Raw genomic sequence first — 8,037 nt, 5'->3', positions numbered from 1 at the left:
AAGTGCCATGTAAAATTTTTTGAGTTAGGGTTGTGAGTATTAAATTAATTTTTAAATATATTTCTCACATGGTATCAGAGCTTTGAGGCCCCACATCCACAGTGAGTTAGGGAATTTGTTTTCTTGGGATATTTATCATGGTAGGAGATGCTAGAAAGATATGGTAGCAGCCAACATCCTTTAATGGACAGAATTATGATACATGGGAAAAGAAGATGAAGACCATAATGGTTGTTAATGATTTGTGGGAGTTTGTGGTCAATGGATTCAATGATGTAATAGACCCAACTCAGTATGTTACTCTCACAAACGCACAGAAGACTCATTTGAAAGAGTCAAGGAAGAAAGATGCAAAGGCATTAAGTCTTATTGAAGCAGCAATGATAGAGATAGTATTCCCAAAGATTGCAGCAGTAAATTATGCAAAGGAAGCTTGGGATATCCTTGAGATGAACTTCAAGGGGACTGATAAGGTCCATATAGTAAAGCTACAGAATATAAGGAGGGAGTTTGAGAACCTTCAGATGAAGGAAAATGAATCAGTTGCAGACTTCAGTTCAAGGACCTCCAATGTAATTAATCAATTGAAGTCAAATGGAGAAGACTATCAAGAGCAAAGGATAGTGGAAAAGATATTGAGGAGTTTACCTCATAAATATGACAATTTGGTCATGACCATAGAAGAGGCAAAAGACCTCACTATTTTGACAATGGATGAGTTGATGGGTACACTTCAAACCCATGAGCATAGAATCAATAGATCTACTTCTTCATCTTCCCAAGAGCAAGAATTCAAAGCTCAGTCAAATCCAAGAGGAAGGGGGAGAGGAAGAAATGGCTCAAGCAGCAACTCCAGAGGCAGAGGCCGAGGTAATGGAGGACAAAGAAATGCTGCAGCAGAAAGCTCAGGAAGAGGAGTTGGAGCAAGTAGCTCACAAAATACTTCAAGAGGAGGTAAGAAAAACTACAACTCAAATAAGAGTAATGTAGAATGTTACTACTATCATAAATATGGGCATTATGCAAATGAATGCTAGAAGAAGAAGAATGATCAATCAGGACAAGCAAATGTGGCTGATGTGAATATGGGAAGTGGACCCAATGCTACTGCCTTCATCATGTGTAATGTTGGTGAAGAAGGAAGCCTTGAGGTTTGGTACCTCGACAGTGGATGTAGCAACTACATGAGTGGAAATGAAACCTTGTTTTCATTCATTGACAAGAGTTTCAAATTAGAAATTAAAATGGGTAACAATGGAACCCTACCAATTGTGGGCAAAGGATCTATTATGGTCCGCACCAAGAAAAGTGAGAAAATGGAAATACAAAATGTGTATTTCACCCCTAGTATGAAGCACAATTTGATGAGCATTGGTCAGCTCATTCAAAATGGATACAAAGCACTGATGGGGAATGACACATGGGTCATTCATGAAAAGGATGGGAACAAGAATTTACTTGCAGTAGTTCAAATGAAAAAGAACAGAATGTTTCCCTTGAGGATAGAGACATGTTTCTCATCTCAAGTTTGTGTTGCACCTCACACACAATCAGCTCTAAGGAGTGTGATTGAAGACCCTTCATGGTTGTGGCATCTCAGGTATGGTCATCTCGGCTATGCTGGTTTAAATTTATTGTCAAATAAGAGAATGGTAAATGGTTTGCCACATGTAGGAAATTCTTGTGACAAGTGTGAGGCTTGTATTTTGGTTGTAAGCAACATAGGCTTCCCTTTAATTTTGAAAATTCTAGGAGGGCTAGATATTTATTAGAATTAGTGCATACTGACCTAGTTAGTCCTATGCAAGTTACTTCCATTGGGGGGAGTACTTATTTTATAACATTCATTGATGATTTCAGTCATAGGACATGGGTGTATTTCTTAAAGAATAAATCTGAAGCATTTGATAAATTTGTAAAATTTAAAACCCAGGCTGAAAGAGAATGTGGACACTATATCAAGGTCCTTAGATCAGATAGAGGAGGGGAGTATACCTCCAATTCTTTTGTAAATTTTTGCAGGAAACATGGCATTAAGAAAGAGCTCACAGTCAGCTATACATCACAACATAATGAAGTGGCTAAAAGAAAGAACAGGCCCATTGTTGAAATGGCAAGGAGCATGATGAAAGAGAAAGGTCTCCCAACTGAATTTTGGGAAGAGGTTGTGGCAACAACAGTTTACCTAATTAATAGGTGTCCAACAAAGGCAGTCTGTGAAAAAATTCCAATGGAAGCATGGTCATGAAGAAGATGGACAGTTGAACACCTAAGAGTGTTTGGATGTGTTGCATATGCACATGTGCCTAAAGAGCAAAGGCAAAAATTTGATGATAAAGGTGTGAAGTGCATCTTCATAGGGTACAGCTCAGAATCAAAGGCATACAGATTGTATGACCCATTGAACAACACGATGATGTTTTCAAGAGATGTGGAATTTCTTGAAAATTAGTCTTGGTATGGTTCAATTAATGAGTCACCAAGCACTTCTAGTAAAGTGCCAATTATGAGTGAAGAAGATGCTAATGAACAACAAGCAGGAGGAGTAAGTAGAAGAAAAGGCAAGCAAATTTAGACATTGCCGAGCTTCTCTAGACATGACCGAGTGTTAGTGCTGAGTACCAGTGAAGACTAAGCTAGTCAGCAATGCAACAACAATGAAGATTCTGATCCCACACTCTCCTCCCTTTTACCAAGAAAGACCAAGAGTCTTAGGGAGATATACCAAGATGAAAGGTATGAAGATTATGATGAGAGTGTTAATTTTGCATTATTTTCTCATAGTGATCCAATATATTTTGAAGAAGCTATTAAGGAAAAGAAATGGTGTAAGGCCATGTATGAGGAAATAGATGCTATAAAAAGAAATGAGACATGGGAGTTAACTGAATTGCCTCCCAAGTAGCAAGTGATTGGAATGAAATGGGTCTATAAGACCAAATGCAATGCTGAAGGCAAAATTGATAGGCATAAAGCAAGGCTAGTAGTCAAGGGCTACAAACAGTAGTATGGAAGAGATTATCATGAGACATATGCCCCTGTTGCAAGAATGGAAACTGTGCGTGTTGTCATAGCAATTGCAGCCCAACACAAGTGGAAGGTATTTCAAATGGATATGAAGTCTGCCTTCCTAAATGGTGTATTGAAAGAAGAAGTGTATGTGGAGCAGTCACTTGGTTATGAAGTTGCAGGTGAAGAACACAAAGTATATAGATTGAAGAGAGCTCTTTATGGGCTCAAGCAAGCTCCAAGGGCATGGTATAGTAGGATTGACTCATATTTGATGAGCAATGGCTTTAGCAAAAGCAATGGTGAGCCCACTCTTTACATCAAGGTAGCAGATAGTAATGTATTGATTGTTGTCTTGTATCTATATGACTTGATTTTTACTGGTAATGATAAGACTCTAATTGGTGATTTTAAAGAGACCATGAAAAGTGAATTTGAAATGATAGACCTAGGTCTCTTGAAATACTTTCTAGGCATAGAAGTAAAACAAATGCATAATGGCATTTTCATCTCTCAAGAAAAATATGCAAGGCAGATCTTAGAGAGATTTAAAATGCAAAATAGTAAGGCAGCCCCCACACCAACAACAATAGGTCTGAAGTTGAGCAAGGAAGACTCTAGCAAAAGAGTGGATCCAACACTATACAAGAGTATGGTTGGAAGTTTAATGTATTTGACTACAACTTGGCTAGACCTAATGCATGCAGTAAGTCTGATTTTCAAATTTATGGAAACACCAAAGGATTCCCATTGGCAAGCGGGAAAAAGGATCCTAAGGTATGTGAAAGGTACTAAAATATTTGAGATTTTATATACTGCAAATGATGATTTCAAGTTGGTTGGTTACATTGATAGTGATTGGGCTGGAAGTATAGATGATACGAAGAGTACTTTCGGATACATGTTTCATATGGGATTGGGTGAAATTTCATGGGCATCCAAGAAGCAACCTATTGTTTCTCAATCTATAGCAGAGGCTGAATACATAACAACAAATGAAGCAGCATGTCAAGCTATTTGGTTAAGGAGGATCTTGATAGATTTGAATGAAAGGCAAGAGGATGGAACCACAATTTATTGTGACAACATCTCATCAATTGCATTGTCCAAGAATAAAATCTTCCATGGGAGAAGCAAACATATAGAGATCAAATATCACTTCATCAGAGAGTTGGTGGAGAATGGGGATATCAAGATGAAATTTTGCAAGTCTAGGCAGTAGCTAGCAGACATATTTACTAAGCCTTTAGGCATTGGAATTTTTGTACACCTAAGAGAGTGTCTTGGTGTAGTTTATGTGGATTAGTTGTGATCCTTTTTTTGTTTGGCTTGGGACAAAGGGGGAGTGTTGGAATATTTAATATAGCAGTTGACGTTTGCCCCTGGAGCCAAATGCCCACCTACCACCTGACGACCAATACAACAGACAGAAAACATAAATTTGGTAGGTGAGATTTTGAATTTGAACGTTGAGAGGGAAAGGAAGGAATGTGACAAAAAGGAATGTTTATTCATTCATTAGTAGAGTTTTTAGATCAAGCAGATCAGAGAGAAGTTGCAGAGCTGAGCAAAAAAAGAAGAAGGAAAGAACTTTATGCTTGCAGTTGCATGTGTTTCCCCTGTTCACTCAGTAAGTTTGTTGTTGTTTAGGATTTTTCCTGTTGAAGCAGTGATTGCTCTAGGCACCATTGTATGCAGCCATTAGAGTTGTAGGTTTAAAAGTTTATTGAAATTTGAAGTATCATCAGTTTAGGATTATTTTAGTTTTTTCTGGTTGAAGTTGAATGCTCCCAAATTTTGTAATAGTTTAAATCTCAGTTGAATAGAAAATAAAATAGGCATACTTGAATCTATTGTTGTTCCTCTTCTATTCATTGTATTTGAGGAACTTTGTTGAAAGGTTAAAGTTCGACTCTCTGGTTTTAATCGTGAAAGCATTCTTGTTAGATTGTTTCTAAATTATAAATTTTATTAGTTGGAACCGACCTTACTCAACATCCATTGTCTTCATTGAGTGCCGAGCTAACTCGACATCTACTGCATTTTCCTTTGTGTGTCGAGCTCACTCAGCACCTATTCCCTGTCACTTGGCACCTTCATGTGCCGAGCAAGTACTGAGCATATCTGGCACTTAACACCTTCAAGTGCCGACCAATACTGGCACTCGCCACCTTCATGTGTCGAGCATTTTTTCAAGTGCTGTGTAAAGATTTTTGAGTTAGGGTTGTGAGTATTAAATTAATTTTTAAATATATTTCTCACAGTTTCTATATGTTTGTATTTTATTTTATCGTAAAAATTTAGTAAGAAACAAATAAGGATGTTAATAGAAATTTAAGACTAAACTGTCACATATGAACATTTGAATTGACATGTTTAAATTTGCATATAAAGTATAGCATTGGGGTTTTAGGGTCTGTTTGCCAAGGGGAATAAGAGTGGAATAGGCATATATAAATTCTTAAAATTTCAAATTCTCCATTTGGGTGCACCAAACTAGAATTGTGAGTAGGAATAGTATTCTAATTTTAGCCCAAAATGGACATTTGTAATTTGACCTAAATAGATAGAATTGGAATACATATTCCTATTCTAGTTTTATTTATTTTAGAAAACATCAATTTTTGGATCATAAATTCTCCATCAAATTCTGACTGAACCAAACAAAAATATGAATACTAATTCTTATTTTATATATCTTAAATATTGTCCAATATATACTAGAATGCTAGTTTCTACGCCTAAACTGGCAGGTAGTCACACTGGGTACTCCATTTGTCTAGTTCACAAGGTACTATTGGGACACGATTTTTTTTTTCTTTAAGCTAGTACAATAAAACAGTTTTCCTAATGTTATTTCATATAATTGTAAATCATTCTCAACTGAAAATTAAAGTAAAGCTTATCTTAAATATTTAAAAAAATTCTAAGAACAGCAGGTTGCCATAGATGGGTGACAGGAATACATAGTAGGAAATAACAACGAGGGCACGTCTAGAGGAAAATATACCATGCATGGCATTGTTGGCTAGGTCCCTCTTGGTGAATCGTCCCGCTACTACAACTGACACACATTCTTAATGCAAACGATGTTGCAATACCAAATGTGAATTTGAGCTTATCATGTGGAACCTTCTTGTTTCACTTAGGAGGTTATGAATGTCTTACTGGTCATTTATAATTTAACAAAACTAGATATATCTCCTTAATTTAGGTGGATTTTTCTATTAAGTCTGTTTTTCGCCCAATTGATTTTGGGAGATTTGTCTTACTGTTTAGCTTTAAGAAACATCATAGTCATCATCCTAGTGTAATCATCAACAAATAGAATGAAATAATTATCTCCATAGTAACTTTGAACATCAATGGGTCCACTCAAGTCAATATGAATCAATTCCAAAATATCACTAGAAGTGTATGTTTTGATCTTAATACTAGACTTGGTCATTTTTCCCAATTGACATTTTTTACACATAGCATTGTTAGGCTTCTTTAGTTTAGGCAATCATCTCACTTTCTTCATTTTACTAATATTTACCAAATTTTCAAAGTTTACATGACATAACCTCTTGTGTCGTAACCAAACATCTTCTTTTCGTGCAAACAAACATGACTCATTAGATAAATTTAGATAGAACAAGTTACCTCTTATCTGATCACCACTTCCAATTAGCTTACCATCGGCCTCATGTATCTTGGCCTTCCTATTGTGGAATTCAACTCTATAACTTGATTTGTTCAGCTATGAAATACTCAACAGATTATATTTAAGTCCTTCAATCCACTAAACATTGTCACATTTTATTTTGTCAATCAGTTGAATAGTTCCTTTACCTTTTACAACACATGGAATATCATTACCAAATTTAACACATCCACCTTTGTATGAACCACTATCCTCAAATTTATCTTTATCACCAGTCATATGATTTCAACATCCACTATCAAATATTCATTTCTCACTTTTGTTTACATATGAAATCAATTTAGTTTTCTTATCTTCATCAAAATCTTCTTTTATAGAAACATAGATAACTTCATCATCATTACACTTAGATTCATTACCAGTTTCTTCTTAAATAATATAACAAGATTTCTTACCTTTGTCATCCTTGTTTCTCTTGAAGTATCAATCATATCTTCTTCCTTTTTACTTTATTTCCTTCATTTCATCCTTATCCTCTCTGTCAAAACACCTACCTGAAATATGACTAACTTTTTTGTATGAAAAATAGATAATAGGTAATTTACCTTTGTATTTACCTTTTCCTCTTCCAAATTTGTTTGCAATAAGGGCTTCAAGTCCATCAATCTCATCATTAGAACTATCATTATCACTCCTCACATATTTTCCTTTTCTTTTTCTAAGAGCTAATTTGACTTAAAGGTAGATTCAATAGTAGCAAGTGTGTAGTTATCAAAGTTAGACATTTCAAAAGTAGATAGTCTACCAATTATACCTTCCAAGGTCAAAGTGTTACCTAGAGTGCACCTTAGGTCTTGAATTATAGACACTCTAATGGCATAAATAGGGAGTAGAATCCTCAATACCTTGCTTATCATAGTTTCACCTTTGATTTCTCCATTTTCACCACAAATAGAATTAACAATTTCTTTGACTCTTGTGTAATATTACACTATATTTTCACCTTTCATCGTTCTCATGTCATCAAATTTACCTCTTAGGCTTTCTAATTTGGTTCTCAAGACATTATCATTACCTCTATTTATTGTTTTCAATTTGTACCACATTTTCTTTGCACTATCACAATATTTTAAGTCATCAAACTTGACATAGCTTAGGGCTAAGGAAATCTCCAATATTGCTTGATTGTGTTCTTACTTTTGCTTTAGCTGATCATTTGTCAAAGGAGTAGTTGTTACCTTCACATACTCATTGTCCACAAAGTTGATAATAACATAATTGATAGTGGATATATATAACCTCATCAAGGTTTTCCATGTAGGAAAGTTCTCCTTTTTTGGCTTTTGTGAGTCATGATCTTTGGCTTTAAGTACCTTCAAAAT

This window comes from Cupressus sempervirens, chromosome 6 (genome assembly GCF_028749045.1).
Source record: "Cupressus sempervirens isolate cs-2001-9-10 chromosome 6, ASM2874904v1, whole genome shotgun sequence".
Classification (NCBI taxonomy): Eukaryota; Viridiplantae; Streptophyta; class Pinopsida; order Cupressales; family Cupressaceae; genus Cupressus; species Cupressus sempervirens.
The sequence above is the reverse complement of the archived record's forward strand: the minus strand, read 5'-3'. Positions refer to the sequence as shown.